The sequence below is a fragment of the Phoxinus phoxinus genome (assembly GCF_949152265.1).
Source record: "Phoxinus phoxinus genome assembly, chromosome: 18".
In the NCBI taxonomy this organism is placed as follows: Eukaryota; Metazoa; Chordata; class Actinopteri; order Cypriniformes; family Leuciscidae; genus Phoxinus; species Phoxinus phoxinus.
The window spans coordinates 28370551-28385993 of record NC_136893.1 but is presented as its reverse complement, the minus strand read 5'-3'; the positions used below and the strand labels follow the sequence as shown (position 1 = coordinate 28385993).

Below are 15443 nucleotides of genomic sequence, written 5' to 3'. Positions count from 1 at the left end.
CCCCCTTGGTGTGACGGCCCACTCCACCCGGAGTATGGCCTCCTCTTGGGCTCTAGCGCATGGCGCCTCGCTAACAGCGAGACCCGCTCAGGTGTCTTCGCTTGCTTGCCATTCCTCTCCACGGACTGGATACGTGCGATATTCTCCTCAGGTGAGCCTGATAAGCCCTGAGTTCCTCCAGCGCTGTTGACGTCAACACCAGAGTTATGCCTTCGCTTTCGCGTTGGCTAGGTGCTGCCATGTGCATGGTTCCCCCTCTGGGCGACCCCCACGTGTGTATTTCCACTGTAAGCCTCTCTCGAGCATGTGTCTTTCCCTTGGCAAGCCAGTCTACCACCCCTGGGGTTGAAATATTCCACCCTGCAGGCTGGACACCCCAGTGTTCTCCGTATGCACCCCCCTCCGGGTCATATGTGTATTCTTAAGTCCCCCCTTCGGGCGGGCACTGATTGCATATTTCCACTGAGATATGCTTCCCAGTGTACCTTGGTATTCCTGTGTTAAGTAGGAGTCCTTCGTCCGTGCTAGTCTCACGACAGGGAGCTCAGACTTACCCAGGGCACTGGAAGACAGCCGAGGTGGCGTGATTGGACTGGGAACCCCATTTCGTCGTCATTCGACGTAACTCGAAGTGACAACGAAAGGGAACGTCTCGGTTACGGATGTAACCCTCGTTCCCTGAGTAGGGAACGGAGACGTTACGCCTTCCTGCCACTTCCGCTGTACCGCTGGAACAGCCGAGTTCAGCTATGGCTCCTTCAGCGAAGAAACATAACTGCATGTTGCCAGCTCACTTCCTTTATACCCACAAGGTGGGGCGGAGTTATGCTATGCAAATTCAGCAGACCCATGGCATTTGCTTGCCATTGGCTCGTTTTATTACTGTTCGAAGAGGATAGGCTTCTAAGCGAACCCCATTTCGTCGTCATTCGACATAACGTCTCCGTTCCCTACTCAGGCAACGAGGGTTACATCCGTAACCGAGACGTTTCTCTTTGTCATTTTTTGTCAGTCATCTTTTTGTAAAACAGGATGGCTTCAGAATGATTTTGTTCCACAAGCATGAACATGGATCAAGAAAAACACATGAGGAAAGAAGAGAGAGGGAGAACTATAACCTTCTCAGTACTGTATATCCATCCATCTATTCCATACATCATGTAACATAGGGTGATATCATGTAAAATGGGCCATTTAAGTTTTGGGGGTCCCAGCCATAGACAGTATATAAGATGGACACAGCGACCCCATAGATTTCAACGGAGAAAAGTGAATCCCATTTGAAGCACTCACTTCCTGATCGCCAGGCGTACTGCACAGGCTCAAACTGAGCTTGGTGGCGTGAGCAACGTGTCTGACAGTTTTCAGTCTTCTAGTCGCTGTGCCGAGAGAAATCAGAATCATTCCCTTCCGAATCTCGCAGAGACTGAGAGCGTGAGCATTAGCTGTCCATGAGATAGCTGCTGGATCAACTTTATCACTCTCTATGGGCTTCTCCCTTGACTTTATCGGACTTTATGCCTCCACGTCCCCCCGATTGCTTGGGAGCTTCTCCGCCGGTCTATACGGTAATTTCTCGACTCTGCGACAGAGAGACACTGTCTAGCATAAAGTGGTTATGACGCAATCGGTAGCCTATTTTTACAAAAACGGCTTCTACGGGGCCATAACGTAAGGTACACAGTAAATTCACCGGTGTTGATTTTCCAGTGTTACAATAAAGTGTTAAAATAAAGTGTTGAATCAACACTTAACAGATTGGGTTTAACACTAGAAGTGTCCATTTTAAATAAGAGTTGGTGTCGTTTTGCGTTGTTACAAACATAACTCTCGTTTAGAGTTAACCAAGCCACACCTCCGTTTACGTGCAACCGTCGTTTGACTGAACCAGACTCCAACGCCATTTTACTTAATGCCATTTTTGTAAATGGCCTAGCTGTGTCATGCCACTTTATAAATGATGTAAAGGTAATAAATCATCAATTAAGTTTATGTTTGTCTGTCATCATGTCTCGCGCAATGTAATTATTTGCTCGTTCGGGCATTTTTTCCGACCACACTCGACAAAGCCTAAAGTTTTGCGCGCGAAGCACATGATAGACTCGGCCATTTTACGAGGTGAACTGTTGTTGTATTTCTAACAGTGTTTTAAATTGGACTATCAGGAATATCACTGGACTAAAACAATTTTTTATGATTTTAAGTTGACCGTGCTTCTGTGATAGTCGAAGTTCTGAACTGTGGTAAGTTTTTAATGTTGTTGAAATTTTGTTGCGTAGTATTATTTTTTTGCCAAACACGGGTGTCAAACGCAGTTAATTTGTTTGGTAGTGAATTATTAAAGTACTCATTCGCTTTCTAAGGAACGAAAACCAATCATGGTAGTTTGTTAAACTAATGTAAGGCTGGAATAATGCGGTTTAGGCCTAACGTTAAACCATAAGGGCGCTGTAATCTATATGCCTCGGACTCTTGGTCCGTATGAATTAGCTCAAATGATCTATAGGGAATTTTAATAACTAATCATGAATATGATTAATATTCTGCATATTACTTTACATTAAATTATCGAAATTGAAAATGTCTAGATTATACGAATATATGAATAATTGATCACAACGTCTTATAATTCCTCATTCAGATATCAATAATCTTATTTAATTTCGATTATGAGATAACCTTTAAGGGAAATTCATGTAATGATCAAATAGGTGTTTGTCCTGCAAAAACCATCAAAGATCACCCATCAACCTCTCAGTAAAGCTATCTCCTTATAACCTCCAAGAAACATTAATTTTCTGGCCGTGAACATTAATTTTCCTGTGTTTATAAAATTAAAACTAGTAAATAATAAGAGCTCTGGCAGCTCTTGGATCTTTTAATCTCATTGACGTTTGTGGTTTTACGAGCGTTTTTTCACAGACACAGTCTTGAATATATTGTTTTAATAAATGCAAACTACAGAGTATAACGGATTACACATAGTGATTATAGGTTTTATACGTCTATGTACAGTTACTTACATTAAACAGACAAGACAAAAACGGGTAACAGCTGATGAGAGAAGGAGAGTTATAGAGAGTTGGGGAGGGGCGCGCGCCGTAGCACGCGCTGAGATTGTAGAGAGATAGAGAAGGAGAGAATGGTCCCGTGTGACCATAGAACAGCAAACATCACAGACCTTTGAGAGAGACATCAATCAAAACAAACCTTAAAACATTAACACTCGTCAGAGTTTGATACTTGCAAAAAAGGTTCGTTTGTGTGTGATGAGCTGTGTCCAGCATGCGCGTGTTCTCGTGTCTGAGGCGCGTTCTCCCGTGTCGTTTCGGAGCCGGGCGCGTGCTCGTTGCCAGAGCACGTTTCCGCGGGAGCTTTGAAAGCTGGTTGAAAGTGAAGTTGCTGAAGGAATTCAGGCTCCGTTCGTTCGACTCGTAGGTGGAAACGAACAAAGTGGAATTTGGAAATTAAACAAAAGAAACTTTATAAAGAAAATAAAAGCAGGGAACTCCGTGAGGGAGTTTAGATCGGAGACGTCACATGATGAGCAGTGATGAAGGCAGGGAGCAGAGAGCAAGAGAGCGCAGGAAGAGCTTTGCTCTTTCCTTTAAAGACTGTATGGGTCACTCCTTCGTTCGGCGCGTTGTCCAATCACCTTCAGTGATCTGGGAGCGGGAGAATCTTCTTTGTCCTGCCAGAAGACCCCAGTCTGTGTAGTTTATGACAGAGCTTTGCCTTAGTCATTTCTATGACTAAAAAGGATTCATCTAGTAATAATCATATCATTGCAGTCTATTATCGAGATTCAACTCCGTTAGGTCTCAAGATTTAAAATGGTATCAAACACATTCAGGTTGGATTATATGATAACGAAGTTACATAAGATATACAGATTAGAAGCATTTAGATTTTGATTACTACACATTAAAACTTACACTAAATCCCAAAACTGTCATGACATATAAATGGCAACACATAATACATTTGGTAATGTTTTAAATATGATTCGTTTGAAGAAAAGTCTCTTGTGTGTGTGTGCGTATCTCTCTGGAGACGTGGGTGTTCTGTCACGTGTGTTCCTTGGAATTTTTGGGGTGTCGTGTTACGTGTCTCTTTGTGTGTGTGTAATGGAGAAAGAGACAGAGACCTCTTGTTTGTTCACACAACGAATGAAGTGTTTGCAAGAAATCACGATTCACTAAATTTGATAAGCACCTGTCCGGATGTCAATGTTGCTACATATCCCCCTTTTTGTTCGATTAAGTCAGAGGATGGACTTCATCGAACAACAACTTAGCACAATGGATGACAGGTGGTTTGCTAGACTGATGGCTCAGCCCACATGAGGTTGAGGTGGTCGATGGTGTGGGGTTCTGTGAGAAACCGCCGACACGGCTTTGTGAGCTTGGCTGTGGATGTTCACATCTCGTTGAGTCTGGCACAGGGTGAAGGCCAAGACGAGTGTCAGTGCGTGGTCGGTGACCTTGGAAAGATACGACAGTATCCGCTGCGGTCCAGGTTTGGACACAGGTGAGGTATTCAGGCTGGGCGGTTGCCCATGCTTGGAGGGCTGTGTTGACAGGAGCAATGTTCGTGAGTTGGGACCCCCTTTTCTCAAACCAGAGATCTCCTTCTGGATCTAGGGTGACGTTGTAGTTCTTAAAGGATGGGAGTTCCAGTGCTGTCTGGTACTCTTTGCTCGGAAGATGGTACCATGACAGGTTACCGAGGTGTGAGATGGCACCTGTCAGTACTTGAGTCGGCATACTCGGGTTGAGCAGGTTGACACGGCTGGTTGTATCATGCTGTTCGTGAGTGACAGTGGCTGGGTGCGCAGGTGTGTTAGCCAGCCATCGTTCACCTACAATCTTTGCTTGTGTTTCTGTGACTTGTGTGCGAGGCTTAGCTTCAGCAGGGCAGCGTGTGTGGCTGACCAGGGGTTGCAACTCGCAGATTCCTTCAGTGTTGTCTCTGAGGAAGGGCTTGCTAGGGCAGAGATAATGAAAGTCTTTGGTCAAGGTGCACCCGTGCAGGTTTGGGGCCGGGTACAGCAGGGTGTCGCTGTCGGGGTAGGCCACCGCGTCTGGAGTGCATATCTTGAACTGGGTCCTGCTTTTCCAGGACCCGCTGTTGACAATGTCTTTGAGCCTGGAGGTTTGGTTTGACTCGATGATGGGTAGGTTTAGGAGAAAACCCACTTCTCTCTGCTGGGGGTTGACGTGAAGTGGGGTGGCGCAACCCAGCGAGTAAGCAAGGTGTGTTTGAAAAGGGTCAGCTGGCGTGGTGATGCTGGAAGCCAGCACAGTTCGCACAAGGCTTAAGAGTTTCAGGTACGGTGGGATTGCACCTGTGGCTAGGCTGTCAGTGGAGGAGCTAACCTCCCACAGCATGTCTGTCGTTAGTGCTGTAAACAGCGGAGTCTGGGCAAAGTCTTTCTGGAAGATATTAAACAGCGGTTTCATTGAGTTCACAGTCTGGTTCGCTGCGTTGACACTGGACATACCAATGTTAAAAAGAGTTCTGGCGGCAGCTACGGCTCCGAGCAACGCTCCCAGGAACCGTTCGGATCGGTGGTTGGTGCTTAGGAGTCCTGATTGCGTGGCAGTCACTTTCTCCAGTTGGTTGAGCAGATGTTCGACCTTGGCTTTGGCGTGAGGGAGGGAGTCCTCTGTCCGTTGGGCACTTGCCCAGATGTATGGGGCTGCGGTGCTGGGGTAGTGTGCTCTGTAGACCGGCGGGACTGGGTGAGTCGACCATACACTGGCTGAGTGTAGGTTCCGCAGTCGGTGATCAGGAGTCTCAGTTGTTCTCTCGGTGGCAGCTGTCCTCTGGATGGCTGACAGCACAGCATGACGACCCACAGCAGCAACCTGGTACAGATGACAGGGAGAGAGAGAGAGAAAGGGAAGGAAGAGGCAAACGAGGGTTGTCTTTGGTTGGACAGGGCAGTTCTTTTGCTTTGTGGGTGGCAGCTAGGTTTAGCTCGCCTTGGCCCATGTTTTGTCACATCTTTCTGCCAGCCTGTCGCTTGCTTCAATGTCTCGTCAGTGACTCTGGTGCTGTGTTGTGCCGCACATGATGCGTCATAGATAAACATTGGCATGACCCCCCTTTTGCAACTGTTCAGCACAAGCTTTTGCGCTGTGATGTCAACAGGTGCAGAACCCGTAATGTTGTGTGTATGCAGCGTGTGCATGTTATGCAGCGGTTTGAGGCACTGGCTGTCAGTGAGCTCAGACGGCGTGCAAGGGAGGCAGGAGGGGTATAAGTGGAGGCAATGCCAAGTCGTTGTTGTGGTGTCAGAAGCCCGCATGTCCGCTATGTTTGGTGTTGCAGACAGCGGAGCCTGCGTAAGAGGCACAGGGTTAGGCAGTGTAGCCTGTAAAAGTCTTGTGCAGTGTGTAGTCGCTGCAACGTTGAGGGCGGGTGGGTGGGTCGGGTGTGACCACCGCTTTCCGTTTGGTGCACCAGGCTTGGCGCGGGCATGAGTTTGTTCATGTGGCTGCAGGTCAGTCTTGACCTTGGCGCAGCATTTGTTAAAGTCTTTTGTGGGCTGGAAGGTGCAGGGTAGCGAACTTGAAACTTGACCTGTTGCTAAGTCTGTGTCGTTGTGACTGGCTGTGGGAGTTCCCATGAACTGTGTGACCTGGCAGTCTGGCTCTGTGGAAAGTCTCGTGACCTCTGTGATCTGACAGTCTGGCTCGGGTGGCCTGTGTGACTGGATGGGGAGAGGTTCTGGCACTTGAGCCCAAAGAGTTCGCTTTTTGAAGTCCAGTAAGGGCTCGAAACGATCCAGCAGGTCTTTGCCAATGATGAGTGGATGAGTGTTCATTGGTGAAACGTACACAGGGTGAGTCAGCGACATAAAACCTATTGACAGGTGGATTAGAGTTAGCTGTTCGAGCCGGATGCTATTTTGGCTGTATGAATGCACATTTAGCTCACAAGTGTGGGATTCAAAAGTTCGATTCTGTCTCTTAGCTTCGACTTTGAGTCTTTTGAAAAGTTGAGATGAGATCACAGTGAGGTCTGCTCCTGTGTCTATCAAGGCTTCAAGTTTCACTTCCTTCTCCAAAGTGCAGGCTAGGTAGGGTTTCCTGGTCACCCCCCTTTCAAGAAGGTTTCCCAGAAACTGTGGCACCGGGGCTGTTGTTGTCAGCCGGAGTGAATGGTAGGTGTTGTCAGTTTGTGATGCAACAATGAGTGAGTGAGTGGAGCTGCTATTTGGTGATGTAACAGCAAAGTTCATGGGTTGCGATTTGATAACAATGTCTGGTGGGTTGTCCCCGGGAGGGACGTGTGGCTTGCTGCGGGGGCAGCTAGCCGGAACAGCACTTCCTGGGACTTTGTGATGTTGGTCCCAGGTGTGATGTGTTGTGCTGTTTCGTGTAGTGTGTGCAGCTGTCAGCTGTGGTGCTGGAGCGGAGCTGTCACTTTGTGGTGTGACAGCTAGCTCTGTAGTCTGTGGGGGACGAGCAGTGTTCGTGGTGCTTGGCTCAGGCAGATGGCAGTCAGACAGGGTGTTGGTTTCAGTTCTTATGCTTAGACATAAGATGTCTGGTTCGTCCTTGTCTCTCTTGCGATGTTTCTTGTGAAGAAACTCTTTCAGCATCCTCACGATCTCTGCTGTCTCCGACGTGGCTGCACTGTGTTTTTCTGGTGTGCGATGAGGCTTGGGCTTACCAGTAGCATGTCGAGAGGGGTTCCAGGGCTGGCTTTCTGGGCTTGGAGTTCTGGACGGCGGGTGATGCAGGTCCCAGAACCTCTTAGAGCGCTCGCTCCGATGCTTTGGATGAGCACCGTCACGGTTGTGCTGCCCTCTGCTGGCTTGGAACGGTCTTGACTCTCTGTGGTACAGTCTGTGACTGTGGTGCTGTTGGGCGCCTTCTGTGTCTAGCTCTGAGCAGTGCTCAGAGACAGAGTAGGTTGTGGGGTCTTTTACAGTCTTTTTGGAAATAGTCTTTTGCTTGGTGTAAGCTTTGTGGACCAAGTCACGTAGCTGTTGGGTGGACATGCTACGTGGACAGGCCAGAACGCCTAAGTGATGACTCACTGTGGGATGCAGATTTCGGAGGAACAGCGTCCTGAAGTTGACATCTTCTTCCATACCGGGCTCGTTTCGTGCTCCGAAGTAGGCGTGTCGGAGTCGGCCGTAGTAAGTCTGTGGGTGTTCAGGTCGGGCCTGTTTGACGTCCATGGCGGTGAAGACCCCTTGTTCTGATTCTGGATCAGAGAATTCACGGATCAAAGCTTGTCGCAGCTGCTGGTAGTCCCTTTTGACAGTCTCTGGTTGACGGTCTAGGAAGCTGCGCACGTCACGGCTAGAAGTAATTCTGAGCAGGCAAAACTTGTCCCGAGCTGTCACGTTGGCGACAGTTTGCAGGTGAAAGTCAATGTCTTGAAGGTAAGCATGTACATCATGGCCTCCTGCAAGGTTTGGAGTGAACGTGGGGATGTTTCTGGCCAACTTGTCAACGTTTGTGGGGGAAGAGCTGTGGCTGGGGGCCCAATCCGTCTGGAGGGGATTCTGACCCTTTTCAGCTCCGCCCCCTTCAGCTTTGGGAGCCGTGCCGCGATTAGCGGTGAGTGTTCTCTGAGAGGACCCCCCCCTTTCTGCTGACAGGGGTTTTTGTTGGCTGGCTGGTGTGTACCGGCTGGTCAGGGGAAACTTTGTGGTGTGTGTTTCCCCTACCCGGTCACTGTTAAGTCTGTAAGAATGGCTCAGTTCTCTGTGAACAATGTCAAGTTCGTCTCTGAGATCATGTCTCTGCAGAGTAAGCTCATGGATTTCAGCTCTGGCCACCTGTAAGTGTTTTTCACAGGCTGTGGCTTTAGCGTTTTTGTCTCTTAGTTCAGTCTTTGTTCTCTCGAGGAGAGCGTCACTTTGTTGGAGTCTTTCGTCGAGGTCTTTACGGGTTTCTTTCTCCGACTGTTCTCTTTGGTCTGTGTCGAGGCGAAGATCTTGCAGGGCCTTTCGAAGTCTTTCTACTTCTTTCTGTAGCTCTGGATCTGTGGCGTTCTCTTTCACGGTCTGGAGAAGAAGCTGGTCAAGATGACTTTGGGTGTGGGCCTGGTTCCTCCGGGCCTCCTCTGCTTGAAGCTTTAGCGCTGCTGCTTCCTGCTCCAGGTTGCTGTGGCTCCTTTCGCTGAGCCGTGCCTGGGCGACGAGTTTGTGTGCGAGGCTTCCGACGATCTTGGCCCAGTCCTTGTAGCTGTAGCTCTGTGTCGGATCGTGGGTCATCAGTTTGACCAGGTCGGTGTCCAGCTGTTCTCGGCTCAGGGGCTCTGCGTCAGCGGCGTCTCCGGGCAGGAAGTCGGTCGTCATGGCTCTCAACCACAACTCGAGTTCGTCCCACTGGGCAGCCATACTGGACGGCCGTGACCTTGGCACACTGTGGGCGAGAGAGAACACAGAACACACACACAAAGAGACCAATGCAAGTTCGTTTTAAGGTTAACGCTATGATCATACGGCTATGCCGTTTTATGAGAATTTTGGGGCTAACTGATGCCAACAGTTAGTTCGCGGAGCCAATTAACTTGGGTCGTCTGAGGACCTGCACTAGAGGTTGTGACGAGCAGTAGCCTGGCGGGTCACGTGGTGGCCCCGGCTGCTGGTAGTCACTCTACTGCTTAGCTTCCTTGATGGCTCTCTCAGGTTACTGTTTCTAGGTGAAATGAAAGAAACAAATCACAACAGAACAAAGGATAGAACAGATCAAAGTGAAATAAGATCAAACAATAGTAACACGGTATGTGTTAGAGAGAATAAGGAGGCCTAAGCCTATTACCACTGCCAGAGTTTACGATAGGGCCTACAGGTGAGTGGGGACTATCGGGGTAGAAAACCTAGGAAGATGGTGAGGCTTGGATAAAAGGGATATAGGCCAAACACTTAAATGACCGGGGAATATCTAGTATTCTGTGGCTTATACTAAGTGTATGGGTTTTACCTCATTTAGTTTGCCTGGGGTGAAATGAGGTCACTCAGGTGGGAGCCGGCGGCGCGGTCAACCTTCTTGACGGTCCCAAACACTCGACCGCAGTGGACCCGGGCCCTCTGTTACTCTGTGTACCACGGTGCGACCTTCTCAAACAACTTGCGACCTTAAACACAACCTGGCAACGCCAAGGTGTCAACTGCCAGACAGCACGACAAAAATGGGGTTTTCCCCGGAACCCGGCCCCTGCAGCAGGCCCTGGTTCAGGTACTTGTCCCGAAATTGCCTTGTGTGTCAGCTGGCGTGGTTGACTTTACCCTTGGAGTGCTAAATTGCTGATGTAGCAGTTGCGTGCCACCCCAATGGTAAGAGACAGAGGAGTCCGAGACTCACGCACGGCCGGTGTCGGTCGTGACGACCAGGTGACCCCGCTCGCTGGAAACCAACCAGAGATGACTGTCAAATCACCACAGCGCCCTAGGGAGAACTACACATAAACACACAAAAAGGGGTAAACAGGTGAAAGTTAAAGTCAATTAAGGCTTTCTTGTTTAACCAAGTTTAGTAATTATCTATGTAGAAATAAAGGCAAAGGCTTTGAAATAATGGTAAAACAAAAAGGGAATTATGATAACGTTGGTGATTATCAGAATAACCTAACCTAAAAGAGAGATAAGAAAATTAGGAATAAAAGTAATAATATTTTTTTTTTTTTTTTTTTTTTAAATTAATAATAAAAATTTTTTTAAATAAAATAAAATAATGAAAAGTCAGGATGACCCCAGAAGAAGAGACAGGCCGCAGTAGTGGGTCTGTCCCACAAAAGGGGCGTACCTCCTCTCAGCGGTCACCCTGTTTGAACAGACAAACTCATTCAAATTAAATTCAACTGGTTTAAATTCGAATTTAAATAAGCCTGTGCAGAAATGTAAAAATCAGAGTGATATTTTATAATAATCCAGATGACGTTAAGGCATCAGTAATTACTATGAAATAATCAGAAGGGAAAGATGAAATAAGTACACACTTCAAAAGAGTGAAAGGGGAAAAAGAGTGGCACCGACTTAGTATCCACAAGGCCACGCGGTGGCGCTGTTTCCTTCTAGTGGATGACAGTGGCTGCCAGCCAAACAAGATTTAAATCCAAAATTTAAATCTGATTTAACTCGAATTTAGATAAGCGTGTAAGGGAATTGAGAACTCAGAATGATATCGAATAATAACTTAGATGCATTAAAGTATCAGTAATTATTATAAAATAATCAGACGAGAAAACAGAAATAAAGCAATTCACACAGAATTGGAAACAGAGAAGCGAGTTGAATGAACCGCTTTAGCGGGAGGCGGCCACTGGGTGGCGGACTTCCCTCTATGGGCTCTCAATGGCTGGGCTGGGATTTAATTTAAGTTTTAATTCACCTCTTGTTTGAACCAAACTCAAAGTAAATGTACCAGTCACAAGCAGGAAAATTGTCTAACACAAAATAATATTCGCACGAGCAAAGCTGGAAATGCCAATAATTATTGAGAATTTAGACATAAGCTAATTCACTATTCATCATAGAACACTTGAATTTAGCAGTACGAGAGCATTATCTGAAACGGCCACGAGATGGCGTAGTCGCGCTCATGCAGGCTGACGTCAGTGGGAGGCGGTGCTCACGCAGGGTGACGTCGTTGGGGCGCGTATTTTGAGACTTGAACACCTAAAAAGGACCTCTGGTGTTTAGTCCGCGGAATTACAACCAATTTTAAATGTGACTCTAAAGAGCTCAGAGCGTTCAGCTCAGTCACGTGCTGATTTTCTGCAATAAAATCACAAAGGAAACAAGATCTCTACAGATCTTCGGGTGCTATACTACACAAGAGAGAACGTGTCAGGACTTCTTCACTGCACTTTATTACTCAAATGTGGAAAACAGGAATTATCATCTGTTGTTGGGTTCCCGTAAACATTTAACCACAATAGCACTTATGATTTAAAAATGTCTTAGGTTTACAAAATGGGTAGCTAATCCAATTTTCGACCAGGAGTTATCGTTATTTTAACGATCTAATATTATTATTAGGCCTATTATCGAAACGGAGGAGACTCGCTCTGTTCCAATCTACCGCGTGAACAAAGAAACTCGTTTGATTTCAAGCGGGCTAAAGCAATATTAATTACAGGCTGAACAGAGATTCTTTTCTCTAGGACATTTACCGGTATTGTCACTTCCAGCGTCTGTTAATATGCTTGAGCTGAGCTGGCTCGGCTCCAGTCAGTTCTTCAGTGAGCGCGCGTGGGTTCGCATTTGGCGCGTGGGTAACACAATATTCAGAATGTACGGAATGTACAGAGATTCTGTTCTCTTTACCGAAACAATATTAATATAATACATCGAAGTTTATTTTAGCAATTAACAGGGGCTGAAAATGTTAAACATATCTAGCAGGGTCAATTTGCTTTGACTGAGATCGGCTTCGTGCCTTCTAACAGTCCTTCGGTGAGCGCGCGTGGTTTTTGCCTTACTAGGGCGCGCTTGTTTCCTCAATGGGATCGCGTGGGCTCTCGCTGGAGCGCGCGCGTTACATTAATACACAATATAGACAGGCTGAAACTGATTTGCTCGTAAAACACAAAGTTTGAGATCGCCCAAATTTTTCTCCACCAAAATGTAATCTATATGCCTCGGACTCTTGGTCCGTATGAATTAGCTCAAATGATCTATAGGGAATTTTAATAACTAATCATGAATATGATTAATATTCTGCATATTACTTTACATTAAATTATCGAAATTGAAAATGTCTAGATTATACGAATATATGAATAATTGATCACAACGTCTTATAATTCCTCATTCAGATATCAATAATCTTATTTAATTTCGATTATGAGATAACCTTTAAGGGAAATTCATGTAATGATCAAATAGGTGTTTGTCCTGCAAAAACCATCAAAGATCACCCATCAACCTCTCAGTAAAGCTATCTCCTTATAACCTCCAAGAAACATTAATTTTCTGGCCGTGAACATTAATTTTCCTGTGTTTATAAAATTAAAACTAGTAAATAATAAGAGCTCTGGCAGCTCTTGGATCTTTTAATCTCATTGACGTTTGTGGTTTTACGAGCGTTTTTTCACAGACACAGTCTTGAATATATTGTTTTAATAAATGCAAACTACAGAGTATAACGGATTACACATAGTGATTATAGGTTTTATACGTCTATGTACAGTTACTTACATTAAACAGACAAGACAAAAACGGGTAACAGCTGATGAGAGAAGGAGAGTTATAGAGAGTTGGGGAGGGGCGCGCGCCGTAGCACGCGCTGAGATTGTAGAGAGATAGAGAAGGAGAGAATGGTCCCGTGTGACCATAGAACAGCAAACATCACAGACCTTTGAGAGAGACATCAATCAAAACAAACCTTAAAACATTAACACTCGTCAGAGTTTGATACTTGCAAAAAAGGTTCGTTTGTGTGTGATGAGCTGTGTCCAGCATGCGCGTGTTCTCATGTCTGAGGCGCGTTCTCCCGTGTCGTTTCGGAGCCGGGCGCGTGCTCGTTGCCAGAGCACGTTTCCGCGGGAGCTTTGAAAGCTGGTTGAAAGTGAAGTTGCTGAAGGAATTCAGGCTCCGTTCGTTCGACTCGTAGGTGGAAACGAACAAAGTGGAATTTGGAAATTAAACAAAAGAAACTTTATAAAGAAAATAAAAGCAGGGAACTCCGTGAGGGAGTTTAGATCGGAGACGTCACATGATGAGCAGTGATGAAGGCAGGGAGCAGAGAGCAAGAGAGCGCAGGAAGAGCTTTGCTCTTTCCTTTAAAGACTGTATGGGTCACTCCTTCGTTCGGCGCGTTGTCCAATCACCTTCAGTGATCTGGGAGCGGGAGAATCTTTTTTGTCCTGCCAGAAGACCCCAGTCTGTGTAGTTTATGACAGAGCTTTGCCTTAGTCATTTCTATGACTAAAAAGGATTCATCTAGTAATAATCATATCATTGCAGTCTATTATCGAGATTCAACTCCGTTAGGTCTCAAGATTTAAAATGGTATCAAACACATTCAGGTTGGATTATATGATAACGAAGTTACATAAGATATACAGATTAGAAGCATTTAGATTTTGATTACTACACATTAAAACTTACATTAAATCCCAAAACTGTCATGACATATAAATGGCAACACATAATACATTTGGTAATGTTTTAAATATGATTCGTTTGAAGAAAAGTCTCTTGTGTGTGTGTGCGTATCTCTCTGGAGACGTGGGTGTTCTGTCACGTGTGTTCCTTGGAATTTTTGGGGTGTCGTGTTACGTGTCTCTTTGTGTGTGTGTAATGGAGAAAGAGACAGAGACCTCTTGTTTGTTCACACAACGAATGAAGTGTTTGCAAGAAATCACGATTCACTAAATTTGATAAGCACCTGTCCGGATGTCAATGTTGCTACAGCGCTGTAGTGCAAGGCTGTATTGCAGCCCTCCTTGATGCAATTGAAGCGTTTAATGGTAACGTTACTGCCTAATTATTTCACATGCAGCTGATTGATATTTTTGTTTATTTGTACATTTTACTTATATTTAATCAAAATCAGACGTAATCAGGAGTCAATCGATAGATGTATCTCATAATGTGTGCGTATGACGTCGGTTTCCCAAATTCGCGTTTACATGGAGAAAATGTAATCTTTGGCGATTTGAGAATTTGTGAAACCGACGTCATACGCACACATTATGATGTAAATCTATCGATTGACTACTGGTCACGTCTGATTTATCAAATTTTATTTATAGCAACCAAGTAAGATGTGTTTATTCCTCTCCCAAACAGACATTGAGAGATCATGATTGTCAAAGCACAATTTCGAAATTTGAAAAAAATCATTAAAATCCCAGAGGCTTGCTTTGATTTATTTATTGCAGAAGGTAAGTAATAAACTCGTTATTAATAATTACATATGTATATATCTATATCCCTGTGTGTCAAATTGTGAATAAATTATTGCCTAAAATTGATAAACCTTTTGTTGTGCAGTGAAAGAGAAGTTTTCATTAGCGGAAGACCTTGAAGTTAGAGTAACAGATGACACTGGCACAGAGGTGGATGAAGAGGTGTTTCCTGACCTTGTGAGCACCAGTGGGTTTTTGTCCTACATGATTTAACTGACATTGGTGAGTGATAACAAGCTATTGAATGTCAAATCCCAATATGTGAATGAATTCTGTTAATGTTTAGCCTAATTAATAATTCATTATTAATATTTGCAATTTAATGTTAATTTGCTGCTAATAATAAAGACCCCCCCTAAATTTATTGCATCATATTCAGGGGTGACAGATTGATAAGCAGTCATGCTATTTATGAGTGGATGTTAATTTTGATACTTTGCGGTAAAAGTGGCTCTCCTATTGACTTTGTCATATCAGTGGGGCTCTCATGAAAAAAAGAGTGAAGACTACTGCACTTGAGGTAAGCTTAAACATACCAACATTTAATTTCAAAGTGA

General features: G+C 45.4%; 1 long non-coding RNA gene across 1 annotated transcript; it reads left to right on the top strand.

Annotated features, from left to right (window-relative positions):
- Nucleotides 1–2105: 2105 nt before the first annotated feature.
- Nucleotides 2106–15103, top strand: LOC306986144. Its single transcript, XR_013794914.1, has 3 exons — nt 2106–2243; nt 14768–14862; nt 14972–15103. It is a non-coding gene; the product is annotated as an uncharacterized lncRNA (long non-coding RNA).
- Nucleotides 15104–15443: the final 340 nt, after the last annotated feature.